Consider the following 17,948-nt stretch of genomic DNA (forward strand, 5'->3'; position numbering starts at 1 on the left):
CTTGACATATTCCTTTTCCTGTTTGGAACCAGTCTGTTGTTCCATGTCCAGTTCTGTTGCTTCTTGACCTGCATACAGGTTTCTCAAGAGGCAGGTCAGGTGGTCTGATAGTTGCATCTCTTTCAAAATTTTCCACAGTTTATTGTGATCCACACAGTCAGAGGCTTTGGCATAGTCAATAAAGCTGAAAGAGATGTTTTTCTGGAACTCTCTTGCTTTTTTGATGATCTAGCAGATGTTGGCAATTTGATCTCTGGTTCCTCTGCCTTTTCTAAAACCAGCTTGAACATCTGGAAGTTCATGGTTCACGTATTGCTGAAACCTGGCTTGGAGAATTTTGAGCATTACTTTACTAGCGTGTGAGATGAGTGCAATTGTGCAGTAGTTTGAACATTCCTTGGCATTGCCTTTCTTTGGGATTGGAATGAAAACGGACCTTTTCCAGTCCTGTGGCCACTGCTGAGTTTTCCAAATTTGCTGGCATATTGAGTGCAGCACTTTCACAGCATCATCTTTTAGGATTTGAAATAGCGCAACTGGAATTCCATCACCTCCACTAGCTTTGTTCGTAGTGATGCTTCCTAAGGCCCACTTGACTTCATATTCCAGGATGTCTGGCTCTAGGTGAGTGATCACACCATCGTGATTATCTGGGTCATGAAGATCTTTTTTGTACAGTTCTTCTGTGTATTCTTGCCACCTCTCTTAATATCTTCTGTTTCTGTTAGGTCCATATCATTTCTGTCCTTTATTGAGCCCATCTTTGCATGAAATATTTATTAGTCATTAGTTCATTAGTCATTGCATGAAATGTTGCATTAGTCATTCAGTTCAGTTCAGTTCAGTCACTCAGTCATGTCCAACTCTTTGCAACTGCATGAACCGCAGCACGCCAGGCCTCCCTGTCCATCACCAACTCCCGGAGTTTACCCAAACTCATGTCCATTGAGCCGGTGATGCCATCCAACCATCTCATCCTCTGTCATCCCCTTCTCCTCCCGCCTTTCACAACATCAGGGTCTTTTCAAATGAGTCAGCTCTTCGAATTAGGTGGCCAAAGTATTGGAGTTTCAGCATTAGTCATTAGGAACTTGCAAATGAAGAAAATGAGATGCTACACACCTGTTTGAATGGCTGCAGTTAAAAAGGCTGATCATACCGAGTGTTGGCAAGGTTTTGGAGGATCTAGAATCCTTATAATACATGTAGGTCAAAATGTAAAAATGTGTAAAAGTCTTAGAAGACAGTTTGATAAGTTCTTAAAAGGTTAAACATACACCTACCATTCCATCCAGATATTCCACTCATAGAAAAAATAAAGAATATGTCTCCATGAAGACTTGCACATGAATGTTTACAGCAGTTTTATAAATAATGGCTAAAACTGGAAACAACCCTAACATACACCAGCAGATGAATGGATCAACCAATTGTGGTATATCTGTATGGTAGATTATACTCAATAATGAAAGAAGTGAGCTATTGATACAGTGAACAACATAAATGACCTCACTTGAGAAAAGTAGAATGAGAAATGAGACAAGCAGAGCCCCCAAGGAAGTACATACTGCATAATTCCATGTATATAAAATTCTAGAACGTGCAAAGCAATCTCTAATGACAACACAGATCAGTAGTTGCTTGGAGTGGGGGAGTTGGTGGGGGCAAGTGGGAGTGATTACAAAAGGACACAAAGAAACTTTGAGGCTGGTGGATAATTTCAGTCTCTTGATGGTGGAGATCATTTCATGAGTGTAGATATATGCCAAAACTTATCAAATTGTATGCTTTAAATATGAGCAGTTTATTGTGTGCTAATTCTTCCTCAATTAAAAAGAGCAATCTTTATGGAGGGATTTAAAGATGCCCCCTACTTGGTAAAATAAAAACTTGGCATCTCTTAGGAGGAAAAAAAAACTGATGAAGTTTTAATGATTTGGGTATAGAAATATAACCTTTTAGTACAGATGAGAAACCAAAGTTAAACTGTGAACATAATAGTTGCCATCGCTTTAGTTCCTCCTGTTTACAAGGTATTGAAATAAGTGGTTCAGAAGGTATCTGGTCCAGCCCTGTGGGGACAGCTGCATGTTTGGTTTATCAGCATTTGGACTTAAACACAAGTACTGTAGCACTCACTTTATGATGAGGGCTAAAGCATCGGAAGCAGGGTACAGATTGTGAAGACAGGAAAGTGCTACCTTCGTATTCTACCTTTGTGAGAGACATAAAATCTCTTCTATCTGCATCATGCATGAAAATCTGTAAAGTACTTTCATAAATTTCATTTTTTGGGGTCATCTCAATGATCCCATTATAGGTAGGATAAGTATTATCCCCATTTGCTTGGGAGGCATACTGAGACCCAATGAAGCCAAGCTGTTTACCTGGATCACAGAGCCCCCATCTTCTTAGGCCGAGGTCACCATTCTCCCCATGGCACTTTGCTGCTTCCCCAAACTCATGTCTTTGAGTATTTGGCCAGGACTTTTTGCTCATCAATTTGTCAGGCAGTTAGGAGAGTCCCATCTATTTGTATATGAGGTGTTCATGGCTGTGATCCCATCTAATCCTGTTTCCCTATCTATAAATAGATAATAACACAGTCACTGGCCTCACAAGGTTGTTCTAAGAGTCAAAGACTCAGATGTGAAAGAGCTGTGATAGTCAGACAGTACTGTACACACAGCGGGTGTTGACGTTTACTACGTGATTGCCTTCATCTGGCCTGATTACTGAGGGCACAGTACTGAGCAAGTGGCTTTGTAAAACTATCAGGGAAACACAAGAGCTTAATTCCTTTATTTGCACCATGCCTTCCATCCAGATTGCCATGTTTCATAATAAATGAAATCTGGTACACTGGATTACTTTAATTTTAAATTCTTCTTTCCAAGGTCTCAAAAAGCATTCTTTTTGTCCCAGCCACAGAAACTGGTAGCTTTGAAAGGAGACAATACAGAGCTAAAGGCAGGCAGGCTGCAGTCCATGGGGTCACAAAGAGTTGGACACGACTGAGTGACTAAGTACAGCACATGAGGGTTTACTTAGCCAGGAAGGTTGGCACATGCCTGGTACCCCCTTTCCCCTTGTTTGTGTTGACTGACATCTCTCCTTGCTCTCTGTCACTTTCAGTGGCCCTCTCTCTTCAGTATCCCTCTTCGTTTTCATATTCCTGGTTTAGGAGCAGCTGCCTTGGCACAATTCTTGACAGACTTCTCCCCAGAGTAAGTGATAAATTGTGTGCATGCGTGCTCAGTCGCTTCAGTCATGTCTGACTCTTTGCAACCCCATGTTCCGTAGCCCACTAGGTTCTCTGCCCATGGGATTTCCCAGGCAAGAATACTGGGGTGGGTGCTATACCCTCCTCCAGGTATCTTCCCAACCCAAGGATTGAACCCACGTCTCCTGCATTGTAGGCAGATTCTTTACTGCTGAGCCTCTGGGGAAGCCAGTAATAAACTGTGAGGCAACCAATATAGGCTTTAGTACTGTCTTGGATGGCATTTCACAAAACAGATTTTCAGGAGATCGGGAAAAAAATTCTGTGGTCCAATAAGTTCAGGAAAACTGGGTTGAACAACATTAAATAGGTTCCTTTCTGGTAGGACTTTTTAGAACCTTTCATGTTAGTATCGAAACTTCAAGAAGGGGCATATGGTACATCAACATTTCCCAAATCTGATTCCAAGAACTCTGGGGGTTTTTGTGAATCATCTCTTGGTTTAATACTCCAAAGAACACACTTTGAGTAATGCTGTTTTGTAACCTGTTATTTGATATATTGGTAAAATGACAATTTTCTTAAGAGTTTTCTGACTGTCCCTACTGGCATATCTAAAACAAAACATAGACATGTTTTCTTGACTGAGTCTCGAGAATTCTAGTTTCTCAATTTTCTATTCATGATTTTAAAATCCATTGAGGTTCATTTAACCTTAGAAAAACTGGAGATAAAAGAGCACACAAAGACTGTAAGGTTTCGTCTAATAATGAAACTCAATCCAGGAAATACCTTTTTTGTTCTAATTTTTTTCACCAAATCCTCTAGATTCTGCCCTTTTAAGTCTCTCCATTTATTCCATCCCTAATTCCGTGGCCCATCCTGGCTTCCATAGGAACAGACATGAAAGAAAAGTGGTGATGTATGTACCTAACAATTCTCTTCTATCAGCATAGGGTTTGCATTAACTTTTAGTGTTCCCAGTAGTAGGATGAGTTTAATTATCAGCATGAAAAAGATTATCGTGATATGGATGTGTTCTTTTACAGTTTGTTCCCCAGACTATAGAAAGTTCAATAATCAGACTAGGACTTAAAGAGAGTGTCAGAATGAATAGCAATTTTCAGCGAGAAATTTGAATGAGTTCGATGCTATGGCCTACCAGCAAGGAATGGGAGGCAGGAGAACGAACATGGGGCTAGAGACATGGAGTCAGGAAAGGGAACAAGTAAATGGGGTCATTTCTGGCTTGTAGTATGTATGTGGTGCTTCTCAGGTGGCTCAGTGGTAAAGAATCTGCCTGCAATGCAGGAGATGAGGGTTCGATCCCTGGGTCAGGAAAATCCCCTGGAGAAGGGAATGGCAACCCACTCCAGTATTCTTGTCTGGAGAATCCCAGGGACAGAGGAGCTTGGTGGGCTACAGTCCATGGGGTCACAAAATAGGTGGACACAACTTAGTGACTAAACAACAACAACAACAACGTGTCCACAGGATATGTAGCTACAGGCTAGATACTCCAGGAAAGCTTGGGCTTGTGGTTTGGATTGCTCATCGGACTCTGAGGTTGACCACTCTTTTAGAATTGCCATGTTGCATCTAGTGTGTTCTCATTAGACCTCAAGGGTTTCCCTTCATTTCTGAGCTCCTTTTACCCGACCTCTTCTCTAAATGAGAGGCCTTTGCTATTCCTTTTTGACTGAAAATGACTTCTATAGCACATCGCCACCTATACTTACCCAGATTACCATGTCCCCGGTACCCCACAACATACACACGTTCTCTTGTCCTCTTTGAGCAGTCCTTTCAAAGCTGTACTACCCTTCAGTGCTAAGTACCTCTCCTGGTCTCTTTCTCCACTCATAGAAAAAGGAACCAGATTCCCCCTGCGTTACTTACCATCAATATAAACAGTAGTTTTGTTTCTGTTATTTCCCCTTTCAACCTAGCGGTAAAGTTTGCCACTGTTGCTCTCTCCACCCGACACAGGAAGAAAGACTTCCTTCCGTCATTGCTTGACTTTGCCCAGGCCTATAAATAATCTTCCCTTTCTCTTGGACTCCAGATGCTCACCTTTTCTTTTCTTTTTTTTTTTAAAAAAAAAAGAAAAACGCCTGAGAGTCACTCCTCCTGAATCCTTCCGGTTTTCTCCATCTGATAAACTTCCTCTTCTACCTAGTTCATCAAGGACGCCTATGAAGCTGTTGTCCCATTGACTGGTGTCTCAGTGTTGTAGGTCAGTGTTGGGCTTCTCCTTTACCCATCTTTTAGCTGTATTGACCTACATCTTTCCTCTATGTCTGTTTCCTCTCAGTGGCCCTCCTTCTTTGGTATCTCTTTGCCTTCTTCCGCTCCAGACTATTTCTGTGACCATCTCAAAAATCCAACTCCAATTGTAATCTGAGAGCTTGATCTGTTGATATTTTCCTCTGTTATTTTTTTGATCTGACTTTTAATTAGATCGATAGTGTTTCTCTGAACACCTTCATTTGCTCTACAATACTGTCAAAGGCCCTGACAAAAACCCTTCATGGAGCATCAACTGATAAGAAGAGAAGAATGGGGGAGAAAAAATGTTTTCAGCAAGACTTTTATAGGCCCTTTGTTTGTACTGAATTATTACCACTGAAGCACTTTTGGTTTCCTAACCACCAGTTGGAGAAAGTGGTCATACTGGGTGGTGACCACTCTGAGCAAATACTTGAAGTGTAGGTTTGGACTTTATACAGCTGTCTTTCTTCCCTTCTCTAGAAGCTTGAAAATAACCAATTACTCCCTTTTCCTTTATTTAACACATATCAAAGCGGTCTTTATAAATCTGCACGTTCCCATTTTCTCTTTGTTGCACAAGTAGCATTCACATTTTCATCCTATTCTTTTTTGCTGAATGTCTCCTGGGTGTTGTAAGCTGCTTGGTCATTAGATAGTATCAGTGTGATATATGCTACATTTAGTCTTTCACTATTTTCTTTCTTTCTTTTTTTGGTCAACACATTGGATTTTTAAAAATATTTTTTAATTTATTTTTTCTAATTGAAGTATAACTGATTTATAGTGTTGTGTTAATTTCTGCTGTACAGCAAGGTGACTCAGTTATACATATATACATTCTTTTTAATACTCCTTTCCATTATGGTTTATCTCAGGATACTGAGTATAGTTCCCTGTGCTACACAGTAGGACCTTGTTGTTTATGCATTCTATGTATAGTAGTTTGCATCTGCTAACCCCAAACTCCCAGTCTCTCCGTTCCCCTCTCCCCCTGTTCTCTATGTCTGTGAGTCTATTTCTGTTTCATAGATAGGTTCATTTGTGTCATATTTTAGATTCCACATATAAATGATACCATATGGTTTTTGTCTTTTTCTGACTGACTTCACTTAGCATGATAATCTCTAGTTGCACTCCACCATTTTCTAATCATTTGTATTAGCCCTTCCACATCTTCACACTTATCTGTCTCCCCTTCTCTTCCTTTGTGGTATGAACCATTTATACAAACCACATAATTTTAAAAATCAATGTGCCACCATACACCTCATAATAATCGAAGCTCAGTGTTAGCTGCTGATAGACATGTATGATTTTTGAAAGAGGCTTCATTTGCTAACAGTATACTTCATTTCATAGCCATCACAAGCAAAAGAAATCGCAACCTCTGGATGTTCCCTTTGTTCTTCCTTCTATAATCTTCTCCCATCCTCTGCCATTACCTATTCAATTGTCTCAATTTTTCCATTTCATCAGAGTTTGCTTGTCCTATGGAATGAAGACAGAATAGCATTCCTGAGCCCCAAAGACTCTTCTGTGCTACAAGGTTATTCTTGTGCTACAAGAGGTTGTGGCTTCTCTGGTGGCTCAGATGGTAAACAATCTGCCTGCAATACAGGAGACCTGGGTTTGGTCCCTGGGTGGGGAAGATCCTCTGGAGAAGGGAATGGCAACCCACGCCAGTATTCTTGCCTGGAGAATTCCATGGACAGAGGACCCTATCCAGGGTTACAGGAGTCAGACCCAACTGAGCAACTAACACAAACACAAGGGATTGTATAAAAACATGCACCTTGAGGCACACCCTTCACTAGTTCACACTTCTCTCCAGAAAATATCCTCCTTTACAAAGAGCTAGATCCTATAGGCACCCACAAATATTATAGAAAAGTACCATAAAACTAAGCTAGGAAGTGAATGGTGTTTAAAGGATAAAGAAATAGAAGAGTTTTCCTGAAATGAAGATGGTCTCCCTTTGTTTTTTGATTATTTTGTTTTTTGAATCGCATCAGTACAGGTGCCAGACATTTCACTCGGATTTCTTTATTTGACAAATATTTATTGAAAGATGACTATAATCCAGTGCATCTGCTAATACTTCAGAATCTCAGAAGTATTACCCTCATAGAACTCATATTCTAATGAGGAAACATATTTCTAAATAAATAAGGAACCATTTGGCTTGTGTTTCTGTCTGAGACACAGACTTGAGTGATGAGGGAGCTGGCCCTGAGTAACATGTAGCTAACTTTGCAGAAGACTCCAGGAAAGCCTTTTAGAATTCTTCTAGACTCTTCGAGAATCTCTTTGAGCTGGGCCCAGCAGAGGGAGAAGAGGAGCTAGGCAAGCAGTATGCAGAGGTCAAGGATTTGCTTCTCCTTACTCCATCTGAACTGAGTGAAACTTGATGGGAATAGTCAAGGAAGACCAAATGAAGAATTTTGTGCCATGAGAACTTCCGTGGCAAAAGGAGTTCTGTATAATGGTGAAAGCAGAGGCTTGGTGGAGATTTGATTATAAATGAATTATTAGGTATATGTGATGTTGATGCCTTTATAAAATAGCACAAGGCTTAGAAATGAGGGCAAATTTAGGAAGACTCCAGTAATGGTATAGACTGGTGATGGGTTAATTATGATTAAAAGTCTATGTCAGGGATTCTGAAAAACAAGAGAACTTTTCTCTATTATTTACAGGTTCAGAAAACAGTCACCTTACTTTGATACTGTTTTTTTTAACTTACCATTGATAGGGTGCAAATTATTTAACTTCCTTTTTTTTCAGCGATAAGAATTCCTCACCATTATTGCACCCCACCAACAATTGTATGAAGAGAATTTAGAAGTTTCTTTCAAAGAGAGGGAGAGTGACAAAGAGAGAGATATTTGCACATGGCTTTAGAGCAATTAATTTCTGGAACTTATCCTTAAAAAGGCAGTTACTTTGGTGAAAACTATTCTTTTCATCTGAGTGCTTCTAATGAGTAAAATGATTCATGTTTTCATCGAATGGTTGTTTAAAAGAATTTGGTTTTCGTTGAGAAGGATTAAAGGCATGTGCCTAATTGCTAAATATTATTTTTAAAAAACTCGTCTGAGTCTGTATGGGCTGTGAGTGGTTTCGTCTTTAGAAGCTTGTTTTAGGATCTCGTGCCAAAACAGGCCTGTTCAGACTAGAATTATCTGGCAGGGAATTTTTTTATGTCTTGAGCAGGAACATCAGAAAATGTTCACTGCAATTGCCAAGTTGACTTGCTGAGCAATTTACTAAATAAGAGATATGAAAATCAAGTGACCATCAGCTGGTCTAAATGTTTTTGGTCAGTGTAGTCACAAGACCTCAGGTATGCAAGACTTGGACGGGCTGCAACCATGTGCTGGTTATGGTGAGACCCTGGCTTCAGTCCTCAAATGTAACACAAAAGGAATTCGAGTTCACAAAAACATACTTTAATTAGACACCTGTATTTAAAAGGTTGGGATTTTCCTCAGGCGTAGTTTCACCCTGTGCCTTTCTTTCCTGGGTTACAGTTAGAGTTAATTTGACTTTTTGTTCTTAACCACGTGGGAGGCAGTTTGTTTGTTTTTTGTAAACAGCTTCATTGATATACAGAGAACCACACATACGTAATGCATGCAGCTTGATGAGTTTACATATGCAAACACCCATTACCATCACCACAATCCAGGTAAGAGAAGTATCTAACACCTAACATAGCTTTCTTCTATCTTTTTTAAATGTATGTGTGGTAAGAACACTTACCATGGGATCTACTCCATGGGAGGCAATTTTTGTTTACTTTTGAAGTAAACTCTGTTCAAGTAACTCTGTTCGAGTGACAAAGCACACTCCAGTATGTTACTCGAACAGAGTTTACTTCAAAAGTAAACAAAAATTGCCTCCCATGGAGTAGATCTCATGGTAATGAAAGTGAAAGAGGAGAGTGAAAAGGTTGGCTTAAAGCTCAACATTCAGAAAACGAAGATCATGGCATCTGGTCCCATCACTTCATGGGAAATAGATGGGGAAATGTGGAAACCATGGCAGACTTTATCTTTCTGGGCTCCAAAATCACTGCAGATGGTGACTGCAGCCATGAAATTAAAAGACGCTTACTCCTTGGAAGGAAAGTTATGACCAACCTAGATAGCATATTCAAAAGCAGAGACATTACTTTGCCAACAAAGGTCCGTTTAGTCAAGGCTATGGTTTTTCCAGTGGTCATGTATGGATGTGAGAGTTGGACTGTGAAGAAAGCTGAGCACCAAAGAATTGATGCTTTTGAACTATGGTGTTGGAGAAGACTCTTGAGAGTCCCTTGGAGTGCAAGGAGATCCAACCAGTCCATTCTAAAGGAGATCAGCTCTGGGTGTTCTTTGGAAGGAATGATGCTAAAGCTGAAACTCCAATACTTTGGCCACCTCATGCAAAGAGTTGACTCATTGGAAAAGACTCTGATGCTGGGAGGGATTGAGGCAGGAGGAAAAGGGGACAACAGAGGATGAGATGGTTGGATGGCATCACTGACTCAATGGACATGAGTTTGAGTGAACTCTGGGAGATGATGATGGACAGGGAGGCCTGGTGTGCTGCGATTCATGGGGTCACAAAGAGTCGGACACGACAGAGCGACTGAACTGAACTGAACTGAATTGACTATCTTCCTATTTAGTTCCAGAAAGCTGTTAGTGCATGTGCTAAAATATGTGAAAAATCATGGATGAGGATTGGTCCCCGCCAAACTTAGAGCCAAACTTTACAGTCTTTGACTTGGTAAAGCTAATATTCTAGCAGTGCTATGAAATTCTTCATCCCTCTTCATTTACTACCTGTACATATAGTGCTTGGGGTCAAAATTTCTTTCCCCAAATTATAATTTGTAAACTTAGGGATACTTTGGGGAGGCAAAGTAGAATCATCCAGATAATCCCTCAAAAAACAGGGAAGTCTATTCTTCTTTTCATTGAATAACCCATGAAGCAGCATTTCATTCATTTCCAGGGAAACTTTGATGAGAATGTCAGCTTGGCATTAAACATCAGTGGGTGTCTACCTCTTGGTTGGATTTACAGGCTGCCCCTGGTCTCAAATCCTAGGTTAACATTTCAAGAAATGGTCTTTATCCCTGTTCCAGGCAGGCTTTCCAACAGCAGGTGGCAGGCTTAACTTTTAATAAGTCTTTTCCTCCCTTTTAACTCTCTTTCCCATTATGTGTACCTCAATAAATGGTCTTCAGCCAGGATGGATAGGTTGTTGTTTATGACTGTCTTTGTTTTATTTTTTTTGCACTGTGAATAGGACTTGAACAGTGACTAACTTGGTTATAGTTCTGTTACTCGTCCCTGGGGTTTAGTTGTCTTCTTAATTTTAGATAATAGAATTGTATAATTTGCCATTATTAGTTTGACTTATTCATAAACTTATAAAATGTATTACTGGTTGATAGTCTATGCTATAGTATATTCCTTATATATTCTAGTCCCTGTATTTTAATAATCTTTAAAATGTGTATTATTGGCTAGCAGTTGACACTAATCTATAGAGCTTCCCTAGTGGCTCAGACAGTAAAGCATCTGCCTTCAGTGTGGGAGATCCTGGTTTGATCCCTGGGTTGGGAGAAGATCCCCTGGATAAGGAAATGGCAACCCACTCGAGTATTCTTGCCTGGAAAATTCCATGGACAGAGGAGCCTGGCAGGCTGCAGACCATGGGTTCGCAAACTGAGTGACTTCACTTCACTTCATTTCTAATCTATAGAGTAGCCTACCATAAAATTTTGTCTACAGTTTTTCCTTTTTGTATTACCCAGATAAATTTAAAAGTTGAGGGAAAAGACTATCTTAACTTTGTAGTTCTTTAGACCTAGGAAGATTTGGAGAATAGTGTGAGCTTTAGGAATTAAAAATACCATTCTTCTAATCTAAATATATACCAAAATTTATAAAAGATAATCCTTTGAATTTTGGTGCTAAAACTAACCAAACTTGCCTCATTTTAATCGTTAGTCTTCTTATTCATAAAGATAGTTATGAACATTTAGTTTTAGTGGTTTATGAAATGTAAGTTTGTGTGTTCTATAAATGCTTTATTTTATACTGAAGGTAAGATTCAGCCAAACTCGTACAAGCAATTTGTTTTTCTTACTTTGGTATGTATGCCCTGGCTTTTTAGGTAATGACAAAATATACTTCATTAGATGGAGTTGTTTTTAATTTATTTAAAAAGAAAAACAATCAAAACAAAAACCTACTTCACTTTATAAATTCCATCCTTCTTTCCTAAGAGCTAACCACCTGGTGAAACACTATCATTATAACTTGGCAAGTGGGTTCGCTCTTAAAATTAGACATCTGTGATTATATAGTTAAATCATTCCCTTGAAACTGACATATTTAGAGCTCTCAGAAAACCAGTCATCTTATACCTAACACATTTTTTATTTTTTGATTTTTATTTTATATTGGAGTAGAGTTGATTTACAATGTTGCCTAACATTTTTGCTGCTAAGCTGCTGAGTTACTTCAGTCGTGTCCGACTCTGTGTGACCCCAGAGACGGCAGCCCACCAGGCTCCCCTGTCCCTGGGATTCTCCAGACAAGAACACTGGAGTGGGTTGCCATTTCCTTCTCCAATGCATGAAAGTGAAAAGTTAAAGTGAAGTCGCTCAGTCATGTCCAACTCTTAGCGACCCCATGGAGTGCAGCCTACCAGGCTCCTCCGTCCATGGGATTTTCCAGGCAAGAGTACTGGAGTGGAGTGCCATTGCCTTCTCCGTTTTTTAAAGCTACCTTTTTTAGGCAATAAATATTTGCATCCAGCTGCATGTCCACTCAAACTGTACTAATGTAAAGTTCTAAGTATAGCCTTTTTTCCAGTTGATGATAACTTTCCTAAATCTTTTCCAAGTGATAGCCAAAGCATTTTAAATTCATAAGAAGGTTAGATTCTAAAACGTGTACTTGGACCAAAGTTGCGTAGTTATTTACTTTCTATAAAAATCCAAAAGTCGGAAATAATAATTGGCTACCAGTGGTCATGTGCTGATATAAGAACACCTTATCCAAGACACCAGGCTTCTTCCCACTTTAGGGCTTTTGTTCTGAATCTTGCCTCTCTCTGTGATGTTATCTCACTGCAGGTGTGTACACAGTTTTCTTTCAAGAATGTGCTCAAATGTCATACCCGCAATGAGGTTTTCTGTGACTACCTTCTGAACATTCCTCTTCGCTCTGTTGCTTTATTTTATGGAAATGATCATCCATACCTGTTGAGTTTCTTTTTTGTCTTCCTGACCCTAAATATTCAGCTCTCAATACCATGAATGCAGGATCTTGGTTCAGTGTCACATCCTCAGTGCCTGGAAGAAATTAATGAGTAGGCATTTCTGGGGTGAATGAATGAATGAATAAATAAATCAATGAGGAGGACACCTGTCCTCTAACTGTTTAAACCTACATGGTATTATTGGAGGAGGGGCTTCTCTGGTGGCTCAGATGGTTAAGAATCTGCCTGCAATGCAGGAGACTTGGGTTCAATCCCTGGGTCGGGAAGATCCCCTGGAGAAGGGGATGGCTACCCACTCCAGTATTCTTACCTGGGAAATCCCATGGACAGAGGAGCCTGGCTACAGCCCATGGGGTCACAAAGAATTGGACACTACTGAGTAACTTTCATTATGGGAGGAAAGCTGGGAACTGACATAGTAGTGAGCTGCTCCTTTGAGTACTTTGTAACGTATCTTCTTTGCAGTTTTCATTGGTGTTTTAGGTGTTTGGTGGAAATAACTATCATCCTATAATAGAGGAAGTGATATGATTTTTCCTGTAATTTATTGTATGTATGTGCATCATTGGTATATTAAAGTGCTGTAAGGCAAATGAAAATTCTCCAAGGCCACAATGAAATGGTGGATTGAGTTTTTGTTTATTAATTCATTTGTTTTTCATATATGCATATATATTTTTTTCCATTTTATATGTGTAAATATTTCACATTTACATACACACACATATACACTTTACTTCAAAAATGTGCCACATAATCAAGTGTAGAGTTTTCTCCCAAGCAATCATGCCTGCTCTAAAAGGGCAGGGAGTTTCATCTTGTATTTTGTTTGTTGCTGACTCTCTAACACCTAAGAGACTATCTGGCACTTTCCTCAATATCACTCAATATATGTTGAGTAAGTAAATAAATCTAGAGACTGTTAAATTGCATGCGTGGAATTAGTGTCAGTCAGACTGCCAATAAAGAAAATATGCAATTGAAACCTCCTGATACCATTTCCACATAAGTTTCCAGAACTGATCTCTTCTCTTTCCTTCCACAGAGCCCCACCCTGAAGGCTGCATATCATCTAGCTGCTGGAATGTGTAGGTACCCTCAATGGCTCAGTAGCCAGTGTAGATCCTGTCTTTTGTAATCAGTAGCTACATCTGGCTACTGGGTCTCTGATGGCATCTTCTACCTTCAGTTACTGTGTCCTGAGTGAGATTATTGAGAAGTCCTCAATAATAAAGCTTTACCTTGATTTATACATACGTATACACACAGAGTTAAGTTCTGGGGTGACTGGTAAGTCTTCCCTTATTAGCTGGAGTGTGGGAACCATCAAGCTTTCATGAATGATAATGTCTTTTGAAATTCAACACCACAAAGAGGAGGAATCTGGATAGTTTATCCATAGATTGTTTACAGATCTTTTTTTCTCTCTCTCCCATGTGCTTCCATCATTTGGTCACAAGACTATCAAGCATTTGGTTATAAATCAATCTATCTATCTATCATCCATCTACCTACTACCTATCTTACCTATCCATCTAGCTTATCCATCCATCCATCCATCCATCCATTTCCTCTCTCGACTTTTAAACGATATTCTCAAAATAACATGGTAATTTTATTTTAAGAAAGTTTCACCTGTAGTAGATATATCCCAGCAGAGCATTTGTGACTTGTGGTTGTCTTTTCCCTTTGTTAGAGAAGATAAATGCCAGAAATCTTGAATGCAGCAGGCAATTCTATTGAAATCATATGTGGGAAGTCTTACAGGCCCAACATCCAGGTCTAGGGCATGAACCTGGCATACAATGTAGATTTCTGTGTTTGTTGAGCAACAGCTACATTGTCTGCTGGGTTTCAGGCTACCTGGAAACACGTTCTTCGTGGCTGTTTTCATCAATGCTTCACCTATACTGTTTTGGATTAACTTTTGCAGGCAGCATAAACCATTGGGCTTAATCATTGGACAGAGTGCAGTGAAAGGACCCCATGAAAGCTGATCGTTTTAGCAAAACACGATTTTGTTATGATTTCACCAAGATGGGCACACATCAGCCTGGGAAGCTCAGTGAACCAGAGACCAGGTGTAATGCTACCCTTCCTTCTCTCTGCCTCAGCTCTCAAGGATTGGTCACCTACATGTTATTAGTAGTATTATTTGATTTCTATTCCTATTTACTATCAGAAGGCATAGCCTTTATGGGCTTCATCACTCTGCCCTGCTACCTCACCATTCCTCCTCGTTTTGGCTTCTTGACCACCTACAGGAGCCCAGTTTCTTTCTGTTCTTTTTCCACAGCCCCATAATTTTTTTTGAATGACTTTCAGTCTCACCAGAATCTGTATCTCTCTGCCCCAACATCCCACCCCATCATTTGCTCCCTGACGTGAACTCTAAAGTGGATTTTTTGTTTTTGTTTTTTTGCCACTATTCACCATCTCTTATGAAACCAGAAGAAGAACAGCTTTCTTATGGAATGAAAAAGAACTTGTAAAGATAAACCACCAGTTTTCAGGAGAAAAAGAAGAAAAGAATGTTGGAAATAGCTTCTGGAAAACTTTTTCCCATTATGTTTTGTTTGTCTGTTCCTGGTAAATAAATTTAAATCTCTCAGTGTTAAAAAATAGATAAACCATTAAATTCTCAGTAATAAAGGAATATAAATTTTAACCCTTGGTTAGATGAACTGGAGACTTTTAGTAAGAAAATATGAATTTTAAATGAATACAAGTTAACAGATTTAAAGCAGAAAATGAATATAAGGAACACAAAGATAAATGTCTGTATGTAATAGTCAATTGTAATGATATAATGTATTTTTTTCACCCTGTGCTGAATCAGTAAAAATAAAGTCAGTGACTTGGAGCTTTTAAAATATAGTGTATGTGTGTGTATCTTTTGACTTCCAATCCATTGTCTATTTTGTACCTAAGTCACTGGTCTTTGTGCCCTGCTAAGAGAAAGTCATTCTACTTGAGCTACTTGACAGCCTTTGAAGAGTGAGAAAAGTCTCTGGGACACATGATTATGTTTATTAAATTATAATTGTCAAGGAGACAGTTTTCTTTCTCCTCTCTTCACCCTTATACTTGTGATGTTCTGAGTTCCTTTGACTATCCTTAAACAAGACAATGTTGACAGTGGAGCCTATTGTGAAGAAGAACTCCCTAGTTACATGGTTAAGTTTTCATTTCCTTCTCAAGTTTGATGGACCAGTATCAAATTGATCCCCAAAGCAAGAATAAAAGTGCAAATAACCAAGAACTTGTTTTCTCATTTTTTCTCAGCTTTTACTCTGGGACCCAAGAAAGGATGGACATTGCTATATTGGCTCTTCCTAGAGAAGGCATAGCACCCACTATATGATTATTTTTAACTTTCCATTTTGAAACAATTTCACACTTTAAGAAAGCCTAAAAAATGTGAAGACAGTGCTTGTGGGAATTTAAAATGGTGCAACTGTTTTGGAAAAGTTTCACAGTTCCTCAAAGTTAAAACAGTCACCATACATATGAGCAAGCATGTCCACTCCTAGGTACATACGCAGAATTGAAGACAGATACTTACATAAATACACGTTGACGGCAGCACTATTCCTATTCATAATAGCCAAAAGATGGGAATAACCCACATGCCCATCAACTGATGAATGGATCAACAAAAGGTGGTCTATCCATACAATGGAATATTATTCACCAAGAAGAGAAATGAAGTACTGATAGCTGCTACAATATTGAATGAAATTTGAAAACATTACACTAAGTGAAAGAAGCACACCCCCCCTCAAAAAAAAACAACAAGCTGAATATTGTATGAATCCACTGTATGAAATTTCTAGAATAGGCAAGTTTAGAGAGATGGACAGTAGGTGAATGGATGCCAGGGGCTAGGGGAAGAAGAGCGTGGGGAGTGACTTCTAATGGTAGAGGGTTTATCTTTGGAGTGATGAAACTGTTCTCGAATTCATGTCCAAGTAGTGGTTGCACAACTTTGTAAATATACTGAAGACTACTGAATTGTATACTTTAAAAGCATGAGTTTTATGGTATGTAAATTAAATCTCAAAAATATAGACACTCACATACTCCTTTTCAATTTCCCAAGTGTTAATATCTCATGTAACTACAGTTATAGAAATCAGTAAAATAACATCAATATGATAAAATAATCAAAGACACCTTATTCAGCTTTCATAATTTGTCTCACCGTTGTCCTATTTCTGGTTCAAGATCCAATCTAAGATGCCGTGATTAGTTGTCCTGTCTCTAGTTTCCTTTAAGCCAGGACACTTGCTCAGCCTCCCCTTTGTCTTTCATGGCTTTGCCACTTTTGAAGAGTACAAGCCTGTTATTTTGTAGATGGGCCTTCAATTTGGATTTTTCTGATAGTTCCTTCTGCTTCAATTTGAGTTACGTGTGTTTGGCAGAAATACTACACCAGTGACATCGTGTCCTTGGTGCACCATATCAGAAGGCACGTTATGCCAATTTGTCCCACTAGTGGTGATGGTAACTTTGATAATTTGGTTAAGTTGGTATCTGATCCTGGCTATTTGCATTTTTTCTTTCTTGCTTTAAAAAAAATTCTTTTTATCACCATCCTGTACTCCCATTTTCCTTCACTCCCCAACCAAAGTTAACTATGTTTAACACACATCATTTAATTTGTATATATTCTTGAAAATATATCTTTTTTGGCATTCTGGTATTTTTAATTTACATGAGTGGTACTAATTATAGCTCATTCTGTTTCTTTTTTAAATTGAGCACTATGTTTTTAAGGTCAGTCCATTTTGCTGTCTAATTTGTTGCTTCTAATTCTGTATAACACTCTTATGATGTTGCAACTAACACATATCTATACCATTTCCAGTAATGGACCCCAAATGGGAACCAATTTCTTGTCACCACAAATAACATTATAATAAACATTCTTTTTTTTTTCTTTTAATTTTATTTTATTTTTAAACTTTACATAATTGTATTAGTTTTGCCAAATATCAAAATGAATCCACCACAGGTATACATGTGTTCCCCATCCTGAACCCTCCTCCCTCCTCCCTCCCCATACCATCCCTCTGGGTCGTCCCAGTGCACCAGCCCCAAGCATCCAGTATCGTGCATTGAACCTGGACTGGCATCGCATTTCATACATGATATTTTACATGTTTCA

The 17,948-nt window shown here is 39.0% G+C and overlaps 1 long non-coding RNA gene across 1 annotated transcript in view; it reads left to right on the forward strand.

Moving 5' to 3' along the window:
• LOC133243442 (uncharacterized) overlaps window positions 1–15,651 on the forward strand; it is a 30,846-nt gene extending 15,195 nt beyond the window's left edge. Inside the window, exons 2-3 of the long non-coding RNA XR_009735084.1 lie at window positions 13,824–13,866; window positions 15,230–15,651. This is a non-coding gene — a long non-coding RNA (uncharacterized LOC133243442). The remainder of the gene's footprint in view (window positions 1–13,823; window positions 13,867–15,229) is intronic.
• Window positions 15,652–17,948: the final 2,297 nt, after the last annotated feature.

Source organism: Bos javanicus, chromosome X (assembly GCF_032452875.1).
Source record: "Bos javanicus breed banteng chromosome X, ARS-OSU_banteng_1.0, whole genome shotgun sequence".
Taxonomy (NCBI): domain Eukaryota; kingdom Metazoa; phylum Chordata; class Mammalia; order Artiodactyla; family Bovidae; genus Bos; species Bos javanicus.